The sequence below is a fragment of the Papio anubis genome, unplaced genomic scaffold (assembly GCF_008728515.1).
Source record: "Papio anubis isolate 15944 unplaced genomic scaffold, Panubis1.0 scaffold330, whole genome shotgun sequence".
Lineage (NCBI taxonomy): Eukaryota > Metazoa > Chordata > Mammalia > Primates > Cercopithecidae > Papio > Papio anubis.
In genome coordinates, this window is record NW_022163431.1 from 60,679 (window position 1) to 72,784 (window position 12,106).

The 12,106-nt window shown below is 39.6% G+C and overlaps 1 pseudogene; it reads right to left on the reverse strand.

Moving 5' to 3' along the window:
• Positions 1–5,364: 5,364 nt before the first annotated feature.
• Positions 5,365–7,570, reverse strand: LOC116273042 (annotated as a pseudogene).
• Between the last annotated feature and the right edge of the window lie 4,536 nt (positions 7,571–12,106).

Here is a 12,106-nt window from a genome sequence, read left to right on the forward strand (position 1 = left end):
GATATTTGGATATATTTAGAAGATATTATAAGCCCTAAGGAAATATCCTTAGATAAAAAAGATAGAAGAAGCTTGAGAAACTTCTTTGTGTTCTGTAGAATCATCTCACAGAGTTACAGCTTTCCCCTTAAGAAGCCCTTCGCTGAGACTGTCCTTGTGGAATTTGCAATGCTGTGATTACATAGAAGCCCATTGGGGGGCTATGGTGAAAAAAGCAAATATCCTCAGAGAAAAATTGGAAAAATGTTCTGAGAAACCTTTGTGATGTATGACTTCCACTCACAGAGTTACAGCTGTATTTCGTGGATCTGTTTGCAAGCCTTATATCTGTGGAATCTGAGAACTGATATTTCGGATACCATTTTAGACTTAGGGGCCAAAGGAAATATCCTCCGATAACAAGAAGGGCTTTCTAAGAAACTTCTTTGTGTTCTGTGAAATGGAGTCTCTCAGGTTACAGCTTTCTCCTCAAAGCCTTTAGCATAGACTCTTCTTGTGGAATTTACTTAGAAGTGATATTTGGAAGCCAAGAATTTTATGGTAGAAAAAAGGATATATCCTCAGATGAAAAATTGAAGAAGCTTTCTGAGAAACTGCTTAGTGTTCTGTTAATTCATCTCACAGGATTACACAGCTGTCCCTTCAAAAAGCAGTTCACTAAATAGAACAGGCAGTGGCAGTGGCAGTAAAGACAAGGTGAAAAATGGGAAGACAGTGTGACAAGGTTGTATGGCTGTTGGATCCTGGCATGCTGTTTCTGTTGAATCCCGAGAACTGATATTTGGGATACTTTCAGACTAAGGGAAAAGAAATATCTTCCGATAACAGAAAGGAGCTTCGATGAAACTTCTTTGTGTTCTGTGAAATAGATCTCACGGTTGCATTTCCCTCAAGAAGCCTTTCGCTAAGACTCTTCTTGTGGAATTTGCAAAGAAATTGATATTTGACCCAGGAGGCTATGGTGAAAAAAGATATATCCTCGGATGAAAAAAATTGAAAAGAAGCTTTCTGAGAAACTATTTAGTGTTCTGTTAATTCATCTCACAGAGTTACAGCTTTCCCTTCAAAAAGCGGTTAAGCTAAGCTACTCTTGGGGAATTTTCAAAGTGATATTTGGAAGCCCATAAAGGGCTATGGTGAAAAAAATGTCCTCAGAAAACCTGGAAAGAAGCTTTCTGAGATACTGCTTTGTGATGTGTGACTTCCATTTCCAGAGTTACAGCTGTATTTCGTGGATCTGTTTTCTACCTTTCGTTCTCTGTAAGCTGAGAACTGATATTTCGGACCTCTTTGAAGGCTATAGAGCCATAGGAAATATCCTCTCCGATAATACAAAGAAAGGTTTCTGAGAAACTTCTTTATGTTCTGTGAAATCATCTCACAGAGTTACAGCTTTCCCCTCAAGAAGCCTTTCGCTGAGACAGTTCTTGTGGAATTGTCAAGGTGATATTTGGAAGCCCATGGAGGGCTATGGTGAAAAGGGAAATATCCTCACATTAAAACTGGAAAGAAACTTTCTGAGAAACTGAGAAACTGCTTTGTGGTGTGAGCCACTTACGAGTTACGACTGTTTAGATTGCATATCTTTATATTCTCTTATATCTGTGGAATCTGATAACTGATATTTCGGATGTATTTGAAGAGTATAGGGAAAAAGGAAATATCCTCCGATAACAGAGAAGCTTTCTGAGACACTGCTTTGTGTTCTATGAAATCATCTAACACAGTTGCAACAAGCGTAAGGCTTCCCTGAGGGAAATCTGTAATTCTGTGACATGATTCACAGAACACAAAAGTGAATTCTCAGAAAAGCTTCTTTCAATTTCATCTGAGGATATTTCCTTTTTCTCCCCAACCCTCCATGGGCTTCCAAAGATCACTTTTGCAAATTCCACAAGAACAGTCTTAGCGAAGGCTTCTTGAGAGAAAGCTGTAGCTTTCTGTGAGATGATTTTCCAAAGAGCATAAATAAGTTTCTCAGAGGCTTTCCTTCTCTTTGTTATGGGAGATACTTTTGACTCTATGCTCTTCAAAGGGATCAGTATCAGTTCTCAGGCTAAAGAAATAGGCTATGCCCTCCACACAATACGCTTCATAGCTCATCACACATCACAAACAGCTTCTTTCCAGGCTTTCATCTGAGGAATTTCCTTTCACCATGGCCCTCTATGGGCAGCTATCACTTTGCCATTCAAGAAGAATTGGCGAGGCTTCTTGAGGCTGTAACTCTGTGAATGAAATGAAGAACGCCGACGGTTTCTCCGGCTCTTTCAATTTTCACCTGAGGATATTTCCTTTTGCTCCATGGCCACTCATGAGCTTCCAAATATCTGTAAATTTCACAAGAACGGCTCTTAGCTTCTATGGAAAAGCTGCTTAATATGAATGTTCACAAAATTTTAAAGAAATTTCTCAGAAAGCTTCTTTCTCTTGTTATCCGAGACATATTTCCTTTGACAAAGGATAAGAAATAGTAACTCTGTGGTGGAAGTCACATCACAAAAGTGGTTTCTCCAGAAGCTTTCTTTGGTTTTCTCTGAGGATATTTCCTTTCACCATACCCCACTAAGGGTTTCCAAATATCCTTTGCAAATTCCCAAAGAACGGAATTTTAGAAGGGCTTCTTGAAGAAGTTGTAATTCTGTGAGATGATGTTTCAAGAACACTAAGCAATTCTCCAAGCTTTTCTTTCAATTTCATCTGAGGATATTTACTTTTTCACTATAACCCTCCATGGGCTTCCAAATATCACTGCAAATTCCACAAGAACAGTCTTAGCGTAAAAGGTTCTTGGGGAAGCTGTAACTCTGTGAGATGATTTCACAGTGCTCAAAGTGTTTCAAGCTTCCTTCTCTTTCTTGCTCGGATACTTTGGCCCTATAGACTTCAAGCGATCAATTATCATTTCTCAGATTCCAGAGAAATCGAGCTTGTAAACAGAGATTTCTGAAATGCAGCTGTGGTCTATGAGATTGATGCATACATCCTAAAGCAGTTCCTGAAAGCTTCTTTCCAGTTTTCTCTGAGGTTGTTTTCTTTTTCGCCATAGACCTCTAAGGGCTTCCAAATATCCACTTTGCAAATTCAAACAAACCCATGGCTCTTGAGAAACTTATACCTATTGATGAATAGCAGAACACTAAACATTTCTCCAGAAAGCTCTTGCAGTTTTCATCTGAGGATAGTTCCTTTTCAGCATTTCCCTCTATGGGCTTCCATATATCACTTTGGAAATTCCACAAAAAACAGTCTTAAGCGTAAGGCTTCTTGAGGAAGAAAGCTAGCTTTGAGAGATGATTTCACAGAACACAAAGAGAGTCTCAGAAAGCTTCTTTTCTTGTTATCCGAGGATAGTTCCCTTGGCCCTATAGTCTTTGGGATAAGAAATATCAGTTCTCATATTCCACAGAAATAAGGCTAGCAAAGAGATCCACGAAATACAGCTGTAACTCTGTGAGTGGAAGTCACACATCACAAAGTAGTTTCCTCGAAGCTTCTCAGGGGTTTTCATAAGGGATATTTCCTTTCACTATCACCCTCAAGGGGCTTCCATGTATCCTTTGCAAATTCCACAAGAACAGTCTTGCTTGAAAGACTACCAGAGGGGAAAGCTGCTTAACTCTGTGAGAGATAGTTTCACAGAACACAAAGAAGTTTCTCAGAAAGCACCGCTTTCTCTTTGTTATCGGATATTTCCTTTATTTATACTCTTCCAAGGATCCAAATATCAGTTCTCAGATTCCACAGAAATAAGGCTAGAAAGAGAGATCCCACGAAATACAGCTGTAACTCACAGCGAGTGGAGTCACACATCACAAAACGATACTCCAGAAAGCTTCTTTCCAGTTTTCTCAGGGATATTTTCTTTTCACCATAGCCCTTCACGGGCTTTCAAATATAATTCTGAGGAATTCCGCAAGAACAGGCTTAGCGAACATCTTCTTGAAGGGAAAGCTGCAAATTTGTGACATGAATTAAAACAACACTAAGCAGTTCCTCAGAAATCTTCTTCCCAGTTTTCATCTGAGGATAGTTCCTTTTTCACCATAGCCCTCCATGGGCTTCCAAATATCACTTTGCAAATTCCACAAGAAAAGTCTTACCGAAGGACTTCTTGAGGGAAAGCTGTAACTCTGTGAGATGAATTAAGAGAACACTAATCAGTTTCTCAGAAAGCTTCTTTAGAGTTTCCATCTGAGGATATTTCCTTTTTCTCCACAGCCTTCCATGGGCTACAAAATATCACTTTGAAAATTCCACAAAAACCTTCTTAGTGAAAGACTTCTGTGGGGAAAGCTGTACCTCTGTGTGATGATTTCACAGAACTCAAAGGGGTTTCTCAGAAAGCTTACTACCCTTTGTTATCGGAGGATATTTCCTTTATCCCTATACTCTTCAAAGGGATCGGAATTATCAGTTCTCCAGATTTCCACAGAAATAAGGCCAGCAAACAGATGCAGGAAATACAGATGTAACTCTGTAGTGGAAGTCACACACATAACAAGCAGTTTCTCAGCTTCTTTCGGTTTTCTCTGAGGATATTTTCTTTTTCACCCATAGCCCTCTATAGCCTTCAAATATCACTGCAAATTCCACAGAACAGGCTTAATAGCTTGGCTTCTTGAGAGAGCTGTAACTCTGTGAGATGAATTAACAGAACACTAAGCAGTTTCTCAGAAAGCTTCTTACCAGTTTTCATCTGAGGATATTTCCTTTTTCACTGTAGCCCTCCATGGGCTTCCAAATATCGCACCTGGAATTCCACAATTCTTAACTGAAAGGCTTCTTGGGAAGCTGAAACTCTGTGAGATGGTTTCACAGAACACAAAGTTTCTCCAAGCTTCTTTCTCTTTATCGAGGATATTTCCTTTGGCCCCATAGTCTTCAAAGGATTCGAGATATCAGTTCTCAGATACAATCGAAATAAGGCTGACAAAGTGATCCATGAAATACAGCTGTAACTCTGTGAGTGGAAGTCACACATCTAAAGCAGTTTCTCAAGCTTCTTTCCAGTTTTTTTCTCTGAGGGATATTTTCTTTTCACCATAGCCCTCTATGGGCTTTCATGTGTTTGCAAATTCCACAAGAACAGTCTTAGCTTGAATGGATTCTTGAGGGAGTAAGCTGTAACTCTTTGAGATGAATTAAAAGAACACTAAGCAGTTTCTCAGAAAACTTCTTTCCAGTTTTCATCTGAGGACATTTACTTTTTCACCATAGTCCTCCATGGGCTTCCAAATATCACTTTGCACATCCCAGAAGAAAAATCTTAGCGAATGTCTTCTTGAGGGGAAAGCTGTAACACTCTGAGATGATTTAAGAGAACACTAAGCATCTTCTCAGAAAGCTTCTTTCCAGTTTTCATCAGAGGATATTTCCTTTTTCTCCATAGCCCTCCAGGGACTTCCAAATATCACTTTGCAAATTCCACAAGAACAGTCTTAGTGAAAGGCTTCTTGAGGGAAAAGCTGTAACTTGGTGAGATGATTTCACAGAACACAAAGAAGTCTCTCAGAAAGCTTCTTTCTCTTTCTTATCGGAGGATATTTCCTTTCACCGTATCGTCTTCAAAGGATCGGAAATATCAATTCTCAGATTCCACAGAAATAAGGCTAGGAGACAGATCCAAGAAATACAGCTGTAACTCTGTGAGTGGAAGTCACACATTACAAAGCAGTTTCTCAGAAAACTTCTTTCCAGTTTTTCTCTGAGGATATTTTCTTTTTCACCATAGCCCTCTAAGGGCTTCCAAATATCACTTTACAAATTCCACAAGAACAGGCTTAGCGAACGGCTTCTTGAGGGGAAAGCTGTAACACTGTGTGATGAATTAAAAGAACACTAAGCAGTTTTCAAAAAGCTTCTTTCCAGTTTTCATGAGAGGACATTTCCTTTTTCATCATAGCCCCCCATGGGCTTCCAAATATCACTTTCCAAATTCCACAAGAACAGGCTTACCAAACGGATTCTTGAGGGGAAACCTATAATACTGTGAGATGAATTAACAGAACACTAAGCAGTTTCTCAGAAAGCTTCTTTCCAGTTTTCATCTGAGGGTATTTCCTTTTTCACCGTAACCCTCCATGGGCTTCCATATATCACTTTGGAAATTCCACAAGAACAGTCTTAGCAAATGGCTTCTTGAGGGTAAAGCTGCAACTCTGTGAGATGATTTCGCAGAACACAAAGAAGACTCTCAGAAAGCTTCTTTCTCTTTGTTATCGGAGGATATTTCCTTTGGGCCTATAGTCTTCAAAGGATAAGAAATATCAGTTCTTAGTTTCCATTGAAATAAGGATAGCAAACAAATTCCCGAAATACAACTGTAACTCTGTGAGTGGAAGTCACACATCACAAAGCAGTTTCTCAGAAAGCTTCTTTCCAGTTTTTCTCTGAGGATATTTTCTTTTTCACCATAGCCCTCTATGGGCTTCCAAATATCACTTTGCAAATTCCACAAAAACAGGCTTAGCGAACGACCTATTAGTGGAAAGCTGTAACTTTGTGAGATGAATTAACAGAACACTAAGCAGTTTCTGACCAAGCTTCTTTCCAGGTTTCATCTGAGGATATTTCCTTTTTCACCATAGCCCTCCATGGGCTTCCAAATATCACTTTACAAATTTCACAAGAAAGGCTTAGCGAAAGGTTTCTTGAGGGGAAAGCTGTAACTCTGTGAGACGATTTCACAGAACTCAAAGAAGTCTCTCAGAAAGTTCTTTCTCTTTGTTATCGGAGGATATATCCTTTCGCCCAATAGTCTTCAAAAGGATCTGAAATATCTGTTCTCAGATTGCACAGAAATAAGTCTAGCAAAGAGATTCATGAAATATAGCTGTAACTCTGTGAGTGGAAGTCACACATCACAAAGCAGTTTCTCAGAAAGCTTCTTTCCAGTTTTTCTCTGAGGATATTTTCTTTTTCACCGAAGCCCTCTAAGGAGTTCCAAATATCACTTGGAAATTCCAGAAATACCGGCTTAGCAAACGACTTCTTGAGGGGAAATGTGTAACTCTTTGAGATGAATTAACAGAACACTAAGAAGTTTCTCAGAAAACTTCTTCCCAATTTTCATCTGAGAATATTTCCTTTTCCACCTTAGCCCTCCATGGGCTTCCAAACATTACTTTGCAAATTCGAAAAGAACAGTGTTAGCGAAAAGCTTCCTGAGGGGAAAGCTGTAACTCTGTGAGATGATTTAACAGAACACAAAGAAGTTTCTCAGAAAGCCTCTTTCTCTTTGTTATCGGAGGATATTTCCTTTGTCCCCATAGTCTTCAAAAGGATCCGAAATATCAGTTCTCAGATTCCACAGAAATAAGGCTAGCAAAAAGATCCACGAAATACAGCTGTAACTCTGTGAGTGGAAGTCACACATCACAAAGCAGTTTCTCAGAAAGCTTCTTTTCAGTTTCCATCTGAGGATATTTCCTTTTTCACCATAGCCCTCCATGGGCTTCCAAATATCACTTTGCAAATTCCACAAGAAAAGTCTTAGAGAAAGGTTTCTTGAGGGGAAAGCTGTAACTCTGTGAGATGAATTAAGAGAACACTAAGTAGTTTCTCTGATAGCTTCTTTCCAGTTTTCTTCTGAGGATATTTCCTTTTTCTCCATAGTCCTCCATGGGCTTCCAAATATCACTTTGCAAATTCCACAAGAAAAGTCTTAGAGAAAGGTTTCTTGAGGGAAAGCTGTAACTCTGTGAGATGAATTAAGAGAACACTAAGTAGTTTCTCAGAAAGCTTCTTTCCAGTTTTCATCTGAGGATATTTCCTTTTTCTCCATAGTCCTCCATGGGCTTCCAACTATCACTTTGAATATTCCACCAGAACAGTCCCAGCGAAAGGCTTCTTGTGGGGAAAGCTGTAAAACTGTGAGATGATTTCACAGAACAGAAAGAAGTTTCTCAGAAAGCTTCATTCTCTTTGTTATCGGAGGATACTTCCTTTGGCCCTGTAGTCTTCAAAGGGATCCGAATTATCAGTTCTCAGATTTCACAGAAATAAGCCTAGCAGACAGATCCATGAAATACAGCTGTAACTCTGTCAGTGGAAGTCACACATCACAAAGTAGTTTCTCAGAAAGCTTCTTTGCAGTTTTTTCTCTCTATGGATATTTTCTTTTCACCACAGCCCTGTATGGGCTTCAAATATCCTTTGCAAGTCTACAGAACAGGCTTGTGACGGCTTCTTGAAGGGAAAGATGTAACTCTGTGAGATGAATTAACAGAACACTAAGCAGTTTCTCAAGCTTCTTTGGAGATTTCATCTGAGGATATTTCCTTTTTCAACATAGTCCTCCATTGACTTCAAATATCACCATGCAAATTCCACAAGAACGCTCTTAGCGAAGGCTTCTTTAGGGGAAGCTGTATCTCTGTGAGATGATTTACATGAGAACACAAAGTCTCAGAAGTTTCTTTCTCTTTGTGATCGAAGGATATTTCCTTTTGGCCCTATAGTCTTCAAAGGATCCAGTATCAGTTCTCAGTTTCCATTGAAATAAGGATAGCAAACAAGTCGCAGCCACAGCTGCTCTGTGAGGTGGAAGTCACGCACATCCTGAAACAGTTTCTCAAGCCAGTTTTTCTCTGAGGATATTTTATTTTACACCAGCCCTCCTTGGGCTGAAATCTCACTTACAATTCCACAAGAAAAGTGTTAGCGAAAGGTTTCTTGAGGGGAAAGGTGTAACTCTGTGAGATGATTTCACAGAACACAAAGAAGTTTCTCAGAAATCTTTTTCTTTGTTGTCGGAGGATATTTAACTTTGGCCTATAGTCTTCAAATATATCGAGAAGATCCGTTCTCGAATTCACAGAAATAACCCTAGCAAACAGATCCATGAAACACAGCGGTAACTCTGTGAGTGGAAGTCACACCTGACAAGCAGTTTCTCAGAAAGTTTCTTTCCAGTTTTCATCTGAGGATATTTCCTTTTTCACCATAGACCTCCATGGGCTTCCATATTTCACTTTGCAACTTCCACTAGAACACTCTTAACGAAAGGCTTCTTGAGGGGAAAGCTGTAACTCTGTGAGATGATTTCACAGAACATAAAGTTTATAGAAACTTCTTTCTCTTGATATCGGATATTTCCTTTGGCCATGTAGTCTTCAAAGGGATCCGAAATATCAGTTTTCAGATTCCAGAAAAATAAGGCTAGCAAACAGATCCACGAAATATAGCTGTAACTCTGTGAGTGGAAGGCACACATCACAAAGTAGTTTCTCAGAAAGCTTCTTTCCAGTTTTTTTTGTTTGTTTGTTTGGTTTTTTTTGAGTTTATATTCTTTTTCACCATAGGACTCTATGGGCTTCTAAATATCACTTTGGAAATTCCACAAGAACAGGCTTAGCCAACGGATTCTTGAGGGGAAAGCAGTAACTCTGTGAGATGAACTAAGAGAACACTAAGTAGTTTCTCAGATAGTTTCTTTCCAGTTTTCACCTGAGGATATCTACTTTTCATATGGCCTCCATTTCCATCTGCCACCAAATTAAACAAGACGGTAGCAAAAAGTCTTCTTGAGGGGAAAGCTATAACTCTGATAAGGATTTCACAGAACACAAAGAAGTTTCTTAGAAATCTTCTTTCTCTTGTTTATCAGAGGATATTTCCTTAGGCACTCTAGTCTTCAAAGGGATCCGAAATATTCGTTCTCAGATTCCACAGCAAATGTCTTATGCGTGCAGTCCCAGAAGCCACATCTGTAGCCAACTCCTGTAGTGGAAGTCACACACATCACAAAACGGTTGTCAGAAAGCTTCTTTCCAGTTTTCTCAGAGGATATTTTCTTTTCACCATAGCCCTCATGGGCTTCCAAATATCCTTTAAATTCCCACAGAACAGGCTTAGCGAGCGTCTTCTTGAGGGAAGCTGTAACTCTGTGAGAAGAATTAACAAAACACTAAGCAGTTTCTCAGAAAGCTTCTTTGTAGGTCATCGAGGTTATTTCCTTTTTCACAGAGCCTCTATGGAGTCCAAATATCACCTTACAAATTCCCACAGAACTATCTTGGGAAAAGGCTGGGGGAAGCTGTAACTCTGTGGGAATATGATTTCACGGAACACAAAGAAGTTTCTCACAAAGTTTCTTTCTCTTTGTTATTGGATTATATTTCCTTTATTTCTCAGTCCTCAAGGGATCCAGAAATATCTGTTCTGAGATTCCTGAAATAAGGCTAGCAAGAAGTGATCCACGATATACAGATGTAACTCTGTGAGTGGAAGTCACATATATCAAGCAGTTTCTCAAATCTTCTTTCCAGTTTTCTGAGGATATTTTCTTTTCACCATAGCCCTCTAAGTAGCTTCCAAATATCACTGCGAGAATTCCACAGAACAGGCTTGGCGGCGGCTTCTTGAGGAAGCTGTAACTATGTGAGATGAATTAACAGAACACTAAGCAGCTTCTCCAAGAAAGCTTCTTTAGGGTTTTTTCATCTGAGGATGTTACTTTTCACCATACCCTCTATGCGCTTCAGATATCACTGAAAATTCCACAAAAACTGTCTTAAGCGATAGGCTTCTTGAAGGAAAGCTGTAACTCTGTGAGAGATGATTTCACAGAACACAAAGTTTCTCAAGCTTCCTTCAATGCTTGCTATCGGGGATATTTCCTTTGCCCCTATAGTCTTCAAAGGGATCCGAAATATCTGTTCTCAGACTCACAAGTAAGGCCAGCAAACATGAATCCACGAAATACTGATGAAAACTCTGTGAGTGGAAGTCACATCACAAAGCAGTTCTCAAGCTTGCCGGTTTTCTCTGAGGATATTTTCTTTCACCATAGCCCTCTATGGGCTTCCAAATATCAATTCTTGAATTCCCACAAGAATTATGAAGCAGCAAAGGAAGCTGCTTGGGTGGAACACTGTATAGTTAGTGAGATCATTTCACAGAACACTAAGTTTCGCCGAAAGCTTCTTTCGAGGTTTCATCTGAGGATGTTTCCCTTTTCACCATAGCCCTCTATGGGCTGAATTATCCTTTGCAAATTCCCACAGAACTGTGTAGCGAAAGGCTTCTTGAGGGGAAAGCGCTGTAACTCTGTGAGATGATTTCACAGAACCAAAAGTTTTCAAAAAGCTTCTTTCTCTTTGTGATCAGAGGATATTTTCCTTTGGCCCTATATTTTTCTAAGAGTTCACAGAAATATTCTTAGATTCCACAGAAATAAGTCTAGCAAAGTGATCCCCGAAATACAGATGTAACTCTGTGACTGGAAGTCACACATTACAAAGCAGTTTCTCAGAAAGATTCTTCCCAGTTTTTCTCTGAGGATATTCCCTTTTTCACCATAGCCCTCTTTGGGCTTCCAAATATCACTGCGAATTCCACAGAACAGGCTTAGCGGCGGCTTCTTGAGGGAAACTGTAATTCACCAATGAATGGTGCTAGCAGCTAAGCAGTTTCTCAGAAAGATTCTTTCTAGATTTCATCTGAGGATATTTGCTTTTTCGCCATAGCCCTCTATGGGCTTCCAAATATCACATTCCAAATTCCACAAGAACTGTCTTAGCCAAAGGCTTCTTGAGGGGAAAGCTGTAACTCTGTGAATGATTTCATAGAACGCAAGAAGTTTCTCAGCTCCTTTCTCTTTCTTATAGGATGATATTTTCCTTTGGCCCTAGAGTACTCAAAGGGATCGAAGTATATCATTCTCAGTTTCCACAGAAAGAGTAGCAAAAGAGATCCACGAAATACAGATGGAACTCTGTCAGTGGAAGTCACACATCACAAATCAGTTCCTCAGAGAGCTTCTTTCCAGTTTTTCTCTGAGGATATTTTCTTTTCACCTTAGCCTGTAAGGGCTTCCAAATATCACTGCTTGAGAATTCCACAAGAACCGGCTTAGCGAGTGGCTTCTGGAGGAAAGCTGTGCTCTGTGGGAAAAGTGTATGAAAATAAGCAGTTTGTTAAGAAAGCTTTCTTTCGAGCTTTCATCTGAGGATATTTCCTTTTTCACGTGGCCTATGGGCTTCCAAATATCAATTTGCAAATACCACAAGAACTTGTTTTGTGAAGGCTTCTTAAGGGGAAAGCTGTAACTCTGTGAGATGATTTCACAGAACACAAAGAAGTTTCTCAGAAAGCTTCATTC